This window comes from Zosterops lateralis, assembly GCF_965231275.1.
Source record: "Zosterops lateralis genome assembly, chromosome: 3".
NCBI classification, from domain to species: domain Eukaryota; kingdom Metazoa; phylum Chordata; class Aves; order Passeriformes; family Zosteropidae; genus Zosterops; species Zosterops lateralis.
The window spans coordinates 81,754,265-81,772,184 of NC_139764.1; the positions used below are offsets into that span (position 1 = coordinate 81,754,265).

General features: G+C 39.5%; 1 protein-coding gene across 1 annotated transcript in view; it reads left to right on the forward strand.

Annotated features, from left to right (window-relative positions):
* Nucleotides 1-17,574, forward strand: part of HTR1B (5-hydroxytryptamine receptor 1B) — a 36,763-nt gene extending 19,189 nt beyond the window's left edge. The window contains exon 2 of the mRNA XM_083858100.1: nt 17,437-17,574. The gene's annotated coding sequence lies outside the window, so the exon portion shown is untranslated. The remainder of the gene's footprint in view (nt 1-17,436) is intronic.
* Nucleotides 17,575-17,920: the final 346 nt, after the last annotated feature.

Sequence of the window (17,920 nt, forward strand, 5' to 3'; positions counted from 1 at the left end):
ACTACCATTTTTCTAGTGTGTGTTTACTGAGTTTAAATGTATTGTCAACTGAGTTTAAATGTATTGTATTAAGAAGTTTGCCCTTCTTAAATGTTGTATTGTGAAACCCTTAGAAATTATCACCACAACTACAGACATCTACAGCTTCGTGGTTCATCAGCACGAACCTATGCAAGTAGGTAGTGTTCCTCCTGCAGCCTCTGCCTACCAAGGAGGTGAACATATTGTTATACTTTTTCTTTGGGGATGACTTGCATTGCCTGCCAGCTGCACCTGCTGGGGTGGGCAACAAAGATCTGCAACATGATCATCTGAGCCACAGCAGCTGGGCACTCAAGAAGGATGAAAAGGGCATTACATGGTGCCTATTCCTGTCCAGTCCCTGTGTAGGACTGCGACCTAGACTGCTGCTTTGCTTGACTGTTAATGGAGGTGAGAGCAGGGTTCCTCACACACCTTCTTCACCACTATTTCTAAATAGAATCTGGCCCTATCTGACATCCAAATGTTCTGCAAGTGCATAAGGAGGAGCAGTCGAGTGAATTGGAAACTGGATGCCAACGCCATATGACACATGACCCAACCACAAAGAATAACTGGCATCCTAAATCAATGTTACCCCTTTAATAACCAATTTCCTGCATAGAATCATGTCTTTAGAGATATAAATGGCCAAATTCTGTTTCTGATTTCAAGGAACAAGAGCATGTCTGTTTTTACTGTAACAAACCAAGTTTATAGCATAAGTTGATAATATTTAAACCATTCCTAACATAAAACAGTAGAGCTATAAACCAGATTTCAAGGTATTAAAATACTGTTTTTGAGGAACCTGCTTTTTATTCCAAATATTTTAGAAGTACGGATTCTGAATTACTGGGTTGTCCAATCATACATATGCTCCTGGTCTTCAGGTCCTGTGTTTTGGGATCTAGACACAAGACTTCAGAGTTTTTTATTTACTTGATTTTTTTTTTAAACTGATTTTCACTTAAGCAGTGGCTGAAAAGGCTATGTCTTGTGTCAGAGCACTCAGTGAGGCACCTCTCCTGGGGATATTTTTGAAGCCCTGTAGGAAGTACTGCCCTCAGGAAAAGTTGCCTCCCCTAAAGTCAAGATGCCAGAGCAGACAATGGTGCATGCCTATTTCAGCAGAAAGTCATCTGGGTCAGCTGAAATCACCAAGGTAGGTTATTCTTAAACTGTTTCTGTAGGAGGACACCTGCTCAGGTCCCAAGGGTACATGTTTAGGTTCACTTTTAATTTAGATTATTTTGAAGGAGAGCTAATCAAAATATGAAAATATTTGATGGTGATTAAATTTAGAATTCATGGATAATTAGCTGGAGGGGATAAAAAAAGCTATCTGCAGATGCTGAATTCAGCATGTGTCAGTAGAGCTCCAAAAGCACATCCTTCCTATAGTCTTCAGAGCTGCTTTTCTGGGGTAGTCATGCAGTGTTTTGGGAAGACACTGCCTGAGCACAAAGTACAGTAAGTAAAGATAAGACAGAACATCAGGGCCCTCCTTAGAGATATCTCTTATTCCTCTGACCTTGTGCAGCCAGCTTTACAGAGCTATTCAACTTTTCAGAAATCCATTCCCAGCTAGAAAAGAGCAGTTCCTACTGGGAGTTTTGCTGTGCTCCAAGAAACTTTCATCAAGTTCCTGAATAGTGGGGAAGTTCCTAATTGCTTTTAACCATCTCTGCCCTCCCCTCTGCTTTGTTACATTTTCTCTGCTTTTGACTCCTGAGATATTCTGGAGAGGCTCACAGCCCTCAGAGGAAGCATTGAAGCTGATACAAAGATCTCCACAGACAGCACTATTTGCCATGTACATGCTTTATTGATCTTAACCCTAAGAACCATATTCTCAAGCTCTGCCTCCTGGTATGCTGTGTCTTAGCTATTGATATAACTACAAATAAAGAGGATTCTTGACATATTGTATATTCTTTCCCCCACTATAAATGGTTGCATTTATATTTAGATAGGATGCAGTTTTGGACTACACTGTAGTTAACAAGAAGTGCTGCAGTGGCTGAGCTGTTATTCTCCTGGACTCTGCAACAATCTCTGTGACAGGTATATATGTTGTGGAGCCAGCCTCACTTTGAAGCTGCTGAGCCTTTGCACTGCTTTGGTCTTCCCTCTGCAAGCTGCTTCTTTGCATCTCTGGTAGAAGGGATTGGCAGCACTAGCCCCACCAGAACAAAACAAATACAAAAGACTTTTTAATAGGACACATCCACACACAGACCAAGGTGTCACTTAAGAAAGTGATATATCAATAAATTATCAAAGTAAGCATGATTGCCCTGCCTGAATCCAAACCAAAAGGGGTTAATACTCTTTTGAGATGAAGGCAAAGTCTCCTTGGTTATATGGGGGAGGGACAAAGGGACAGTAAGGACCCTATCTGCAGAATTAGCAATGCTGCTACTGGAAGACTGGCTGCAGTTCGAAAGCACGATGCAGAACAGAAGGAAATTCAGACAAGAGCTGCATAAAGGATTTAATATCTGCAAAAGCAGCCTTTTTAATGAGAAACTAGGGATGCCAATGCATTTTCAATCACCATCTCAAGGCTCATTAGTGGAGTAGGCAGATGTTAATTTTGACATCCTAAGGCTGAGTGAGTGGAGCCTGGTTTCTTCTACTGTGGAAGTCAGATGGAGCCTGAGCAGTGGTAGCAAGACAGCTCTGGGGTTTGGGCATGCTGCTGCTCCTGCGAGATAGGAGGAATGGGGCTGGTGATGCTGCTCAGGAAGTAGGCTTTTTCTCACACCAACAGTGTTTTCTATGCCACAAACTATCTGTTCTCAGGAGAAGCATAGATCTGGTGGTTTTACATGGTCCTAGACATGTAAATGCTAATGCCTGTGATGCTGTTGTCTTTTTGGTGACCTTTTCTGTACTGCCCTCAGAAACAATGTCCCTAAGGGGACATCCCCACAACTTCCAAGGGGACCAGAGTGGTGCTTAGGTCTCCCAAAACAGAGCTGGAACATGGTCAGGGCATATCCAGCAGAGCAGGCCTTCAGCACACCCTGAGGTATGACTAGCTCACTAGTCACTTTTGTATACTTATATTTTCACTCCCTTTGGACCAAGTTTTGTCTCTTATAAGAAATTTCTCCTTTGAAACATTCTAGGGAGCCCAGATAAATCTAATCTTCCTGAACTTATTCTTTTGCTTCATTATCTAAGAAAACATCTGATCATTCCTCTCAATTAAAACAAGTATTTTTATTTCAGCTCCTTGGAGATGCAAATGTCTCTTGCTAGAACAAAGTCCTTGACTAGCTAATTAATAACTTCTATAAGCTAAGCAAGCTCTCTTTATTCCTTCTCCCTTTTGACTCTGACATGGCAAAATTATCGTAAACTTACTTTATATTCTCTAACATTAGGTATAAGTCAAAAATGTCCAATGCAAATATCTAACCATGATAAATGGGTCTTGACTAAAAGCAGGAACAACGGTGATTAATCACTTTGGGGTGATGTGATCCCAACAAGCTTCTTACTAAGCATGTGTGGCAGTCTCCCATTGCAGTTATTTCCAAGAAGGACAGAGAGTGGTGATGGGCTTCAGAGGTTTTGATATTCCAGTAATTCTGTGAAGGCAGGCAAACTAGCTATTGTGGCACCATAAAGAGAGTGGGAAATTCAGAATTAAGTTTTTATCATTACATAAGCCATAACCAGTCTCAGCAACCTACATTACAGCATCTTGCTGAGCTTTGTTAGCTGAGACAGTTTCAGGCAAGCATAGAAGCAGCTAGTCTCTTGTTGGTATAAAGTGTGTTCTTTATGTCATGTCTTATTCTCGTCTCACATGGAGATGTTTTTCAAAATTAGCAGGCATGCAATTCAGGAAATGTGTTACTGGAACTATTGCAGTGAGTAATGCTTACTGTTAATAGAGTTGCTCGGGGTTCTTTGTACTGGTAGTTTTGTGAAATTGTTAAGAGCTTTGTACCATCATTTCTGTGCTGTTCTATTGTCATACCAAAGTTCAGATTATTAAAGGAGTATTAAGATTCTGGGTTCTTTCCTCCAGATTTTTTTTTTTCTAATATCAATGGAAAAAAATAGATCTTTTCTGAACAAACCGCACCCTAGCACATCGCTCTTCACACATGCTGTTTTTTGGATAAAAACCTACCATCACCTCAGTTTTCTCTGAATCTTTCCTGAGCTGAAGCAGAGATTATTTCTTCTTCATAGTCTTCCCAAGTACTGTAATGTAAGTGGTACAACAATAGATTATCTTTGTTCTTCATGAAGTACTGAGGTAATTTCTGCAAGAACTAGCAGAACTGTGTAGCAAGGTACCTGGAGTCCCCGTTTGTTAGCAGGGACCACTCCAACTATGGGCAAAGCAGGCAGTGCCAGATTCGTTAAACAGCCACATCCCATCTGCCCCTTTCATCTGCCCTGAAGCTTTGCAAATCCAGCTGGTTGCTGGACCAGGGAAAGGCTGGTGGGAGTTTCATGGGACCTCCTTCCTGCAGCCATGGGAAATCTGGCTCTTCTCTCTCTGCTTCTTGCAGCAAGGGTAGTTCTGTGTCCCACCTTCATAGGGACCAAGTTCTGCATGCTGAAAAAGCAGAGAAGACACACAGAAAAATCATGCACGCACAGAGATTAACTTTAAACCAAATTGTGCCCGTCAGAATACAAACAACATATAAACATAGGACATAGCTGTCTAATTATTAAACAAGGTGCATATTTTTAAGGGCTGAATCTTGGGGAGATATAAAAGACCCATTGACATTTCTTTGTCCTTTTTTTAAAAAGAGCAGCTAAATTCTGTTGACCTTTTTATGTGATTGAATTAAAAAGTTTTTAAGCCCCAGAATAAGTTTTTTAAAGTCAATCAAAATTTTGGCATTTTAGTATATCTGGCATTTCGGTATCCTAATTTTCATCACCATAAGGATCAATACTGCCATCCTTCTCTGTTTATGGTATTTTATTTCCTTCAGAAGTTGACTTGAGTGTCAAAGAGGATCTCTAGATCTCTGCCAAGCAAGATTTCAATAAGAAATGATGAGAAATATTTGTTGTGGCAGATTATTAAATATCTCCCATTTTTGTGTGACATCCTGACTTCATTTCCCTCAAACCTTTCACAGCAATAGGTACAGGATCTCATGAGCCTAATAGCAAACATAAATTCTGTAGCAGACACGTAACTGAGTTATTGAGTTTTTAGATTACATGATTCTCTGAGATGGTTTTCTGACATAAAATGCCATCTTCTTTTACTTAATTTTCCTTGTTTCCTTCTCTAAGTAAACAACGAAAGAACATGTTTGTTCTGAAAGGTAGTTCCTTTGAGGCCCGTTATTTTCCTGCATCTCTCTAAAAAGACAAGATATGAATTTGTTAGTGAGCTACCAGACATTTCAATATACAACACATCCAAGGAGCCAAATAAATGCACTTCATTTGATACATCTTGACATAGCTGAAAGTTTGAATTTTAAAGTCAGATTTACCAGAAGGCTTCTGGGGCCACAGTCAGGAGCAGCAAACAGCTTTATTCTCAAATTATCGTCTCTGTTTTCTCCGAGGAAGCTGTATTTACATTTTGCAACACTACAGTTTGTATTGCAGCCCCTTATTAATGTTATAGGGGGTATGACACATAAAAAAATGAGAATAAAATAAAGCTTTCAAACTTTTCCATCTTCCCACCAGAACAGGATAATTAAGCTTTTCAACAATATTGGCTGGCAGCCAAAAGATACTTATACCAAATCAGTGTCAGAGCTTTAATAGGTCATAACATTTTAATGTTTTTTTAATAAATTAGATTATTATAAGGGTATTATAATATACCAACATTGTTCTCAATTAACACTTAAGAAATATATTCCTTGCAATACTTCTTCCTTGCAATTACTCTTTCTGTACTTAGTGGTATTTTCCAGACTCTCCCTTTCACTGAGGAGAAGACTTGATTTTCAAATGGCCTTCACAATGTTTGCTTTTGATTGAAAGAGAGCTGTAGTGTCTGCTGAGACATCATTAGCTGTGGGGCAATATTACCACACAAATACAAAAGGACCTGATTAGACAAGAGTTGCCTGATCTATAGTGTAGTTCAAACTGCAAGTAATCCTATGGGTAGTTGCAATTAAAAAAACCTTGGTTCTGTGTTAGGTTTGGAAAGTTAGTAAATTGAGACTGGTTATTCATCTCAACTTACCTCTTGATTTCTGAAGTCTATTTAATCTAGTAGTAGTAGTAATAGTAATAATAGTATAGTAATTTAAATTTCAAGTTATTCCCGTGGACTGAAGGGTTTGCCTTTTAAAAAGCTGAAATGAGGTCCATTTTTTTCAGAATTCAGAGCACAATGACAGAAAATTTCTATATTCCATAAAGCTGTTAAGGTCCTTTGACAACAGTCTTGCAACCAAAATGCATGAGATACAGGCTTCAAATTATAGAAGAATGTGCCTGGGGAAAAGGGTAGATTTAAATATTCCGCACTTACTTCAATGAACCTATTTTAGAGAAGGGCTATAGTCAGTGGGACATTATGGGGCACCCTGTGAGACAGCAGACTCCTTAAGTCCTTAGCTCCAATGAATTTGCCCCCTGCTGTGTCCCTTTGGCTTGCAGCCCTCTCACAGTGATAGGGACCTGAAACTAGAGACTGCTTTGGGCATGCTGGGTGAGAAACCATTTCAAGGAACCCCATGGCTGCAGAAATTGTCTGGGGTTTAGGAAGATGAGGCTCAGGCCTGTTTCAGAGTCGTGAGCACATGCCCCCTGCCAAATGCAGGCCCAGGGCTGGTGGTGGCTGGGCCATGGGAGTCTCCAGAGCTTTGCTGGAGTCACTCCTTTACTTATGAATACCAGCACCTATCTGTTGGGTCAGTGGGAGGGAGCCTAGGGACTCGGGTGGCATGTGGGAACTCAACATCCAAGCCCACAATGCTAAATGTTTAATACTCTGCCATATTTTGACACTAATTCAAGCCCTTGTTGCCGGGCTCAGCAGAATGGACAGAGAAAAGGCAGTGTCCTCTCACATCTACAGATGGTCTGATCAGTTCAAGGGCAAACAACTTTGATGGGCTTGGAAAGGTTATGCCTATGTCTTTGTGTGTATTCTAGATGTTCTGCAGTTAAAAAGTTCAGAATTCAGCATCTGTAAACAGATTTTTTTCTCAATACTAAATCTACGGTGCTATACTTGAAAAAGTGCATTTATCATAGACAAAACTGAGTTTCTGAGAAACATTTATTAAAAAAGACTAACTACAGCTTTTGGTAAGCTTGACAAGATTTTGTATTTCACTTTTCATCTTTACCAAGTGCATTAATAGCTTTTAAGGCTAAATGACATGAGTGCTAGATATTTCAGCAGCACATTAGAGACGGAGAAAACAGAATTTTGTAGCTTTGTTTACATGCCTAGTGGTCAAGAGAAAAAGCAGAGTGACTAGGACTGTTCGAAAAAATGGGGGTTTCTCCCCCAGTGCAAACAAATTCATAAAGAAAATTTTGATTAAAGAGCTGAAATTAAATTTAATTTCCACTGCTCAACAAATATTCCTCATAATATCCTGAATATTTGAATGACTCAGTATTCCTGAATATCCCTTTAAAGCCTCTGAAAACTGAGAAGTCAATTCAGAGATTGTTTGAGTTGCATTTGTCACTACCACTTTCACCACTTCACCATTTTTGCTTGCCTGATGAGACACCAGAAGCCTACCATGTGGTCAAATGTCCGGTAGTGAACCACAAAATGAACCATTTTTGAATGACTCAAGTCCTGAAATATCACTTATTCTCTCCATCTTATGCACATTTACAAGCAGAGCAAGTGACCTTGAATAAATAGATCCAAACTCCTGAAAAAGCCCAAGACTTACAACACATAAAAATAGTAAAGCAAGTGACAAAAATTATAGCATTTCCTAAAATCTTTTCCAAATGCAATCACTGTTCAAAATGGGTTAATGTCTTTTTTAGGTGAATTATATAGTTCTAAGCAGCCACTCATGTCTTTCTGTTATAACTGTACAGTACAATTCAACTCATTGTCTAACACAACTAAAAGAAGTAAAAATAGCTTCAAGTAAAATAATTTTTCTCAGCTTAGTCCCACATGAGCTCTGGCTGATCTTTCTTTCACTCAAGTTAACACAGTAATTTTCATGCACGTTACATTTTTCATTCAGACACAAGAGACTTGTTTAATGAGTTGCCTGAGGTGCAGCATCTTTACTTTGAAACAAATTAAGCCACTTTCTACAACAAGATGCAGGGTTAGTTTTGTGTGCGTGCGTGTATTTACTTTATTGCCATCACCACACTGCTGTGTGTGCTTATCCTACTACAGGCTACTATTCCAGGCTCTGCACCAACGTAAGGATTGGTGCAGGCCAGCACGGGTGACTCACTCGCTGTGGAGGCTGAGAACATGGGAATGTGCCTGTCTTTCCATACCATCCAGTTTAGGGAATTAGCAGAAATTCCAGGATGAACACTGAGTCTCTTTATACAGAACATCACTGGCAGCTAGGAGTAGGGCAGCTTTCTTCCAAGCTGAGTTCTAGCAGATTGTTCCTGGGAGGGTGAGCAAGGTCTGTGGGCTTCCAGGGAAGGGAGAAGATGCTTTCTGGTGCGGTTTGCACCTGGGGTGAGTTATAGTAAATTATTTTATCGGTTTGGCTCAACCAGAACAGAATGCCCTGCATATTCTTTAAAGGCTAACTAATTCAATTTCATGTTCTGCTTTTGTGCACTGTCTATAGGAAGAAGGGAAATAGCATGTGATTTTGACATTGAGCTCTGCCTAAAGGATGTGCATAAAGATTACTGTGTTTTCATGAAGGTGCTCAAAGCAGATAAATGAGTGTGTTCTCCACTGTGACAGATCTGGTCTCAAACAAGGATAAAAGGAATTTGGTGGACATTCCCCTCAGGGAAGAGATTCAGCATTACAGTGACATAATCATCAATCTCAGCTCACTAGTCACACCTGGTGAGTTGTTCAGAAAGACGACACAAAGGCATTTGCTGAACAGGACAAAAAGTTGTTTACACTGTGAGAGTCTGAAGTGCCCAGTAATGCTCTATCTGCATATTCCAAACACCACCTCCCCAGCAGCCAGGTACAGTGTATTGTGTCCTCCCTTTGTTCGCTGCAACATTTGGAACCACAACTTTGGAGATCACTTTAGGAAAGCTTTGCAGATGTTTTTCCTTCCTTAATCTTGCTGAGATATGTTAGGAATATTTTCATATATGAGCAACTCCATAATACACAGGCAGAGCCATCAGAAAACATTATTAAATTAACCTCATTCCTCTCTGTGGAGCGCCTCACTCCAACCAGTTGAGTGCATTTTATTTCTATTATATTAGTATCTGCTGTAAAGAGTTATGTTAGAGTGATTTCATTTTTTCAACAAACCTACTCACCATCTGCATTTGGCAAAACTCGTTGACATCAGTCTTTGTTGCTTAGCAATAAACACTTGTGCTGACTCCAGTCACAAAGAGTGTTCATTACTTTGTCATTCAGACATTTTACACAGCTTCCATGGCCTCAGAAATCGTTTGTTTACACTGGCCTTGGGAGAGAGGTGGAAGAGCTGAAAACCGAATGTGTAGAATGAGAGGAAAGGCACACAGATCTTGAAAGGTGTTGGGCACAAATAGTAAAGAAGCTGCAGTAGATCCACAAGTTGGATAATGAAGAGGAAAATACCAAAAAGAAATCAATGCAATACTGTTATTATAAAACATTAAAGCAATTATAGAGCTTGCCAAACATCAACAGTCTTGAACACTATAAAGTGTTTCATAATAGCATCAGTGATCACATTCCATCAATATGTGTTATTCAAGATGTACTAAGCAGTAAGAATATATGATATAAAATGTTCTTTGTGCTTATATTCTGTGTCTGTATTCGTAGAATACCTGGGTCAGGTATTCTAACTTGAACAAAATATCTAAAAAATTTGCATTTCTATAGAATTCCATGGTAATTGTCTTGTTACTCATAACTCCAGAATTAGTTGAATTTGACAATAACTTTTATAGTTAGTATTAGCTCAGAATTGATCTGTGCTGAAACCTTTGAGGAAAGTTTTATTTATAGAAAGTTAGTAGAAGAAATGCTTAAAGCTGCACAATTATAATTGCTTTACTCATTTAGCAGTGCCTATGTCCCACTTCTGTTTAGATACCTAATTTTAAGACATTAACCTTTGGCACTAAGACTAGGAAAAGTGAACTAGGAGGGTCCAAAAAGGTATAATTAGAATTGAGAATTAAATGGGTCACTTGTCATGGAGCATGTTACATTTAATAGATGAACAAGCTAACAAATGGATATGACAATGAGTCATTCAAAGTCAGAAAACAGCACACTGTTGGAATGTCAGATGATTTATAAAATGCATAGGTTTTGCTTTTATTTGTGGATACATTGTGCAAAATAAGTTGATCGTTTTACATGGTTAGCAGCAAAAGTGCAGAAAAATTCAGAACATGTGATAACAAATCCGTCATGGACAGGGCACCCACTGCAAGATACTTGGCATATTTTTCAGGAAATGGCAAAGAAAACTTCCCAGAGGAGAACTATATCCAATGATTTGGGACTCAAAATATCTGTTTACAAGTGATGAGTTTGATTCTAGTATGCCAGTAGAAATCAAAACAATAATAAAGGTAGCCAACAACTATGAACTGGGAATTTCGAGTTGGGCTGCTGGTGAAGCACATTGACCTGAACAGATGCTCCAGTCGTATCTAAGAAAGATTGTGCCTAAAATGCTGATCAGGCATGTTTGAAGACCACAGCTGCCATGCAACCTTCAAGACCAGAATGAGAGGCTGGAATGTGAGCTTTGTTACAAAAGTCACACTCTTTTAAAATGTGCAGGAAACTCAAAGGTAAAATGCCCCTTCCATGCCAGCCATAAGTCAGGACATAAGCTCCCCACCTGCAAGGGACAATGCCATGGTGTCAGTGCAATGCTGACCTGAATTCCTGTGGCAGGGGCATGATCATATTGTCCAGACACTGGCACAGAAACCCTGGATCTGAGTCTCAAATGGCTGCTCCGCTCACTAGGATTTTCTTTGGGAATTTGCAAGGCAGCATTGTGCCGCGTGGCTGTGCTCAGCCTGCTGAAGGGGACCTTTATGGCTGTCTGGGTGGATGTTCAGTTCAGACGCACGCAGCTGTTAAGTGCAAACTTGAAAGTCTGACCCTCAGCCTTTTTGGAAATGTCTCCTATTAAATACAACATGCTGCTGAAATAGAAAGCAAAACATAAAGGGACCTGTGCTGATCCAAGAGAAAACTTTTTCCTTCAATATGAAGGATAAAAATGTAAAAGCAACTGGACAGAAGGGGAAAAAACCCTACTCAAAAAGTCACATTCTGACAGGAGAATTATTTGAAAGATGAAAAATGGTACTCTGAGGAGTCAGAGCCTGGGAATAACAAGAAACCTAAGGCTTTTCTTTTGGCAAGGCTGGTATTCTTCAATACCCTAGAGCATCTGTAAAAGTTTTCTTATGGAAAATGCTGACTTTTCTAAAAATGCAGTCAATGGAGGAGGAACAGTGTATTCTTAGTGAATGATGGGTAGGCTCTGTGCTCCTGACAAATCCAAATTCAAGCTGAATGACCAATTGCCCTGACACAGACTTGGAACAGCTTCATCTCTGCAGCACTGATTATATTGGTAATTCCCTTCTCTGCTCTTTCTCTCTCCCTCTGTGTCTCTGGGATGTGTTTTTCTCTTTATTTCTAGCCACTTTTTCACTATTGTTGTATGGTAAAGAAAGGCTTCAGCGTCAATAGTAAACATTTTTTGAGGAAGAAATAACCCCTGTGTCAAATTCTGAATTCTGAATTGCTTAGACAGCTCTGAAATGATGTAGAAAAATACCACCCGACTAAGCCTGAGGTGGGGCAGAAGCCTTTTTATTTTCTTTCTTGGTTCAAACCCCTGAAAAGGTTCAAAGTGGATAATCCAGTGGTGTGTTCTGGATTTCAGGGCTGCAAATAAGGTTGATGAAAGGCTAGTGGGTCCCCAGGCTGTGGTGACAGAGTTAGCACAGCCACACTTCAGCCACACAGGAGAAAGGATAGACACAGGTTCCAAGAGGAGGGTGGTCATCAGTGCAATTTGATACTCTTTTCCCTGGTCCTCTGGCCAACACCAGCTGCAGCAGCGCCTCTTCCTCACCAGGGTTCCTTGGTGCAAACTTATGGCAGATTACAGGGAGAAAATTGCATCCTGATGTTTCTTGGTTTGCCCTAAAAATTATTAATCAGCGGATCTGAAGCTCAGCTTCTTGGGTAGGAAGCACTACATTACGGTTGTAAGGAGCTGGAGGAGATTCAAGTAATGGCAATAAAATACAAATGAGAGGCATCCTTACATGCAAGTTATGCCATTGGGGGACTGTGCCTATAACTTTTATGTATTTTTTTAAAAGATAACATATTCAGCAAATATTTTCAGCACTCAGTAGAATGACTCCATGAAACTGGGATATTGTGTACTGCCATTAGTAAAGACAGTAAATCAGCCATCACAAAGATAAAATTAAAAGGGCTATAGGGGAAATAGAGCTGATTAGGTGTCATTCCCTGATTATATCTTTTCCATTATGTATTTAAGTTAATAATTTTTACAGTGTTTCACATGCACATGTGCAACAATAGAGCTACAAAAATGGAATTTTGTCCCTGCTGTCAGTGAAGCTCCAAATGCAACAGTTTATTTCCTTCTTGAGGGATACTTTTTCCATACTTTTATCAACAAAGTGAATCAATGACTCACTGCTTGCCAATACAACTCACACTGCGTTTTCTCATTTCCCTAGAACCGAGACAGTCAGTATAAAAATAAATGTCTGTTCTCACCACTTCCTGTCCTGCTCTCCAAAAGAAGAGTTTCAGGGATTTAATTTCTCATCTTTGGTTTTCCCAATCTCTCATTACTGATGGGAGTGTCCTGCAACAGGAAATGGCCCTGTCATGTAAACTTCAATGTGTTAAGGACTTCTTCCAGCTAAAAATAAGTACCAGAACTATCTTCTAGTTTGTTCCTCTTCTTTTGTGTTGAATTCCAAATGTCATACATAGTATAGAGCTTAGAATAAACTCAACCTTTTATGCCATTTAAATGCAACAAACTGCTTTTAACAGCCTGCTTTGCAAATGTACTTGAAATCCTATCAAGTATTTGCCATGTGGCTCATGATGTGTCCATGCTTCAGGAAGAATTGGTACATGGTACATCTGCTGACTTCTTTCAGAGATTAGTATCTGCATTAGAAAAGCACTGGGTGACAATCAAGAATGAGGCCACACTAAGATCTGTGTATGGTCTTAGGTCCTCAGAAGGGAAATACCTTTGAGTTAATGGTTCACTCCCCCAAAATCTCAGTGGGTTAATAGAAAACCTTATATACTATTAATGTTGTTGCCAATGACATTCAAATCCAAAATATCTAATTGTACATTGAACCACTGTTAATCACCCTAACATTCAACACCATGTTATCTGGGTACATATAGTGCATATTCATCCTGCACATGAAAAATATGGTCTAATTAGCTTTTCTAATAGAGATATAAAAGATGCCAAAAAAGCACAACGCTTGCATTTATTGTGTAAAATATTATATAATTAGATAATCTCTGATAGTGAATGGCTTGGGGAAAAACACTGAGGGCTAAGGGAGCCATAGATTCCGATTTCAGCCGAATCTAATTTTATTTGGAAATAGTTGTAACTTGACCTCTTTCCTCTGTACATTAGTCAATATAACTGGAAAACCATTAAAAACAAGACTCTCTGGAACTGTTTGTTCAACTTGAAGATAAAAAAATTCTGCTTAAATACATCCAAATGCTTTCCACTGTGAAAAGAGTCTCTCTTCTTTCTGGCAATTCCTTAGTCATGAGATTAAAGCTGTGAAAAAAAAAAAAAAAAGTGTGACACCAATGCCTTTTAAAAAAATACCTATTAATAATTACAGTTCTAATGAATGGCGTGCTGAAGATTTAAAATCCAAATTCAGTGGAGCAGCACTAACAGTTTATTCCTCCCACCAGCACAATTATCAGGTCAAGGCTGCAAAGAGGGAGAAAGGTTTAATTTCTGGAAGTGAGTGGGAGCGAAGGTTCCGACTGTGTGGTCCTGCAATGTGTGACACTCTTGAGTTTTCCCTGAGAGTGCAACTGAGGAAGAGGACCTGTTTTGGAGCATGGCTGTGACAGTGATGAAAAGCAAAAGGAACCCTTAAGGGAGAAGGGAAGGTGAATTTGACAGACACAGTGGGACACCTTTGCCAGTTTCCACACTGCCTGACACAGCCAATGAGCATCATTTGGCCAACATGACAGAAACTTCCACGGCAGCGTCTCTCTTCAAGCCATTCATTACCAGTGCAGCTGCTGGGCTTGGCTTTGTAAGGAGTAGAATGTTGAGCATGTCAGTTTTGACAGGATTTCACTGGAAGGTTTCCTTTTAACTTTGGATTGACTATGGTTGAGCTCCGTGAATTTTTTATGACAGTGTGTGTAAATCCACCTCTCCCCATGCTGGCAGGATTGCCAGTGCTGCCTGCAAACGCTTTCTTCATGTCCTGCCTTCATTCTTGTCCTTCTTGCATCTGCCCAGCCCTTTTTTTTCAGAACTGCTTATTCACTTTTGTGTGTCAAATGCCCACATCTTTCATTCAACTTTTTCTTACAATTCACTTCTGTCAGAAGCCTCTATCTAGAAGACAAGAGACTATTATCCCTTTTTTACTTCTTTTTGCTTCCAGATTATGCTTTGATGTGATTTTACTAACCCTACATGTAAACTATAAAAATCAAAATGGAAATAAGGAAAAAAATAGCATTTGTTAAATCACAAGTGCATTTTGATTTACAGGGTCAGGCAAGTGATCTGAAGATATATTATACTTTCCAGTCAATGTCAGACAAATTGCTTAATGACTTGCTTCTAGGAATATACAATTTTTATTGCATTAATGGAGGATTTTCACCTTCTTGACTTCATGAATAAGCAGATATAGACACAAGTACATCTCAGTCTGAAGATAATCAAGTGTGTGGTGAGGTGAAATTTGCTTCCCTCCTGCTATGCTATACCTAGTGATGTTAAATCCTGAATTAAGATGCATGACTGCACAGTTCCTTTGCAGATAAGAATGGTTTCTTTCCTTGAATGCTAAAATGGTTCCATGGCATCAGGTAGAAAATTTGCGATACAAAATATCTCGAGAAAATAATTGACTCAGTGAATAATTTATTGAATTTACTGAAAATATTGACCTAGATTTAATGTTTCCACATTCAGAACACGGAAAATGAGTTAAATTGGTGTGTGGAGTTAGCCTAGAGTGAGACTGTTGCAGCATGATTAATTTACAAGTGTGAGTTGTTACTCAAGAAAAGCCACTTAGCTATTAAACACTCTGCTCGGGTTAAGCTGACATTTTCTTCAAACTAAGACCGGTGGTCTGATATTGCCAACCATTAGTGAAGACAAGCTGTGAAAAAAGAAATTGGGAGCAATTAGCAGGCTTGGGGATAGGTAAGGACTGCAATTCTGGGCCTTCTTGGTCTTCACTTTCATTTTTTTAATCACCTTTGAACCTGATTTGATACTGGATCTCCGTCAGCCTGGTGTCTTAGCCATATCTTATCCAATTCTGTATTTAAAGTGCAGAGGCTATTAGAAAGTCTAGTGCACTAAAGTTCAAAGTACCTTAAGTATGTACTAGCCTACTTCTCAGAAAAGTGGCTGCTATACCTGCCTAGGCTTTTTGTCAAAAAAAGCATCAAATAGCACAGAAAACTCAGAATAGAAAATTTTATTTCATGTCCAGAAGAAAAGAAAAGGCTGGAGACAGACAGCAGCACAGTTAACACAAAAGGAAAATGAAATAAAACTGATAGATAAATGTAGTTTTCTGTTCATTGTGTAGACTGATGTAGTTTCTTTTGATAGACTCCTTGTTTTAGTGGACATCAGAGAGCCAAGCTCATATGATGTCAGGCCTTTCTAAGAAGCATAATGTAGACAATGCTTTTAGACTGGACATGTACTGCCCATGCAGCCATCTGCTTGTGTAGACATACCCTTTCTCACCAGAAAGCATTTTGTCTTGCTGATCTACATGAATTATGCAATTTTTGTTTCTATACAGCAATCAATGGGCCAGCCTTGCCCAGCACCAGGCATGACTGTTGGCAGAAGTAGCCAAGAAAAAAGCTACTTGCTAAAATCTGAAGCTTTCAACAAATCTTATTTTGCAGAAATGTTCTTTGCAGGAAGAAGTTCACAAAAGGGGTTGCATTATTTTTAAGAAAAAGAAAAATTGTGTCAGCAAATTCCCCCTACAGGGGAAGGGCTCTAAGGGGTGTTGGATTCAAAGTCTTGTGGCACTTATGAAAGAAATGGTGGAAGTATTTAAGCTGAAAGAGAAAGTTAAAGGGAGATAGCACAAAAGCTGTGGGGGAAGTTGTGGGGACCTCCAAGATTGTAGAGGGATGAGAAGCCAAGCTTGGCTGTTTCAAAAAGAGGTCTGGTTGGGGTTCAGGCTACCATATCACTATGTTTACACTCACCCTTTAAAGTGCTTTTGGAACACAGAAGTCATTAAGCAAACTAGGGAAAACAACTCCCTATGTGCTAGCAGCTTCAAAATGATGGTTATTTAAAGAGAAAATGGCAGAAGGGGTTATGTTTTGTAAAAGGATCATGGGAAAGAGAAAGGAAAAGAGATTTTAATCTTTGCTTTGTAAGTAAGTGACCAGTAGTGGGAAGAAGGATTAAGAAATCCTAGTGTCCCCTACTTTTGACAAGTGTACCCCAAGTACTCATGTGCAGCAGCATTAACTCCTAAAAAAGCATATCCCTTTCAGTGCAATGACAACAGGCATTTCAAGGAGTCCTTCAGTTTGTAAATGAAGACAACCCATGCCAGCCATCTACTTATGGGTGTTATGATTTCAGATACAGATGTCTGAGCTCTCTTCAGAGTCAATAGGGAGAGCCCAGGGTGTGAGACTCAACCTCAGGCTGAGCAGAGTCACTTACTAGACCAATTTGTTTTCTAGGAGACTGGCTTTGTATGGGACACTGGACACCTAATTTGCTTGCAGCCACAAATTAAGAATCTTAATGAGTCTCAATGTAAAAAATGCATTATCAAATTAGACTTAAGATATCTATTTCTTGGGGGGTGTTGAAATCTGTTAGAATGTCTATAATATTTATTAAATGCAGGAAAGCAAGAGCTATACTAGTCTCCAAGTTCTTTTAACAGTACTTTCTTTGCACAATGCTGTCCTGCACCAGCAACTCATATATTTTGTATCTGAACTTTTCTGAACAGGAACTACTGTGTATAGGCAAAAGAAGTCTCCTCCACAGAAAGAAATACCTCTGCTGAAGATTTGCAGACCCTCTTCCACTCCACCACTTTTACTAAACCTGTGACAAGCTGAACACACTCATTGAGACAGTCCCTGTAGTCGAGCCCTTGACCCTTGTAACCAGCAAGAGGTGAATAAAGAAGTACCACAGATAAACCTGCTGGGTCCTTTCAATGTGTAAGAATCTCTTTTTCTTGGATTGTATGTCGGGCAGTCAGCCTGAGAGTATCCTCACAAACTCACTCTGATAGTTTCCAATACTCAGCATCTCCTGTACCACAGAACTGCTGATGGTGTATCAGCCAAGATGCAACACTTAAAAATTTCAGGAATGGCCAAGGAACCAACAACTGAGCATCAGGCACTGAATATCCTTTGGAAAGCACATCCTTTTTAGTTCACAGGTGGTGTGAGGAGGAACAATTGAATTGAAAATTACAGCAG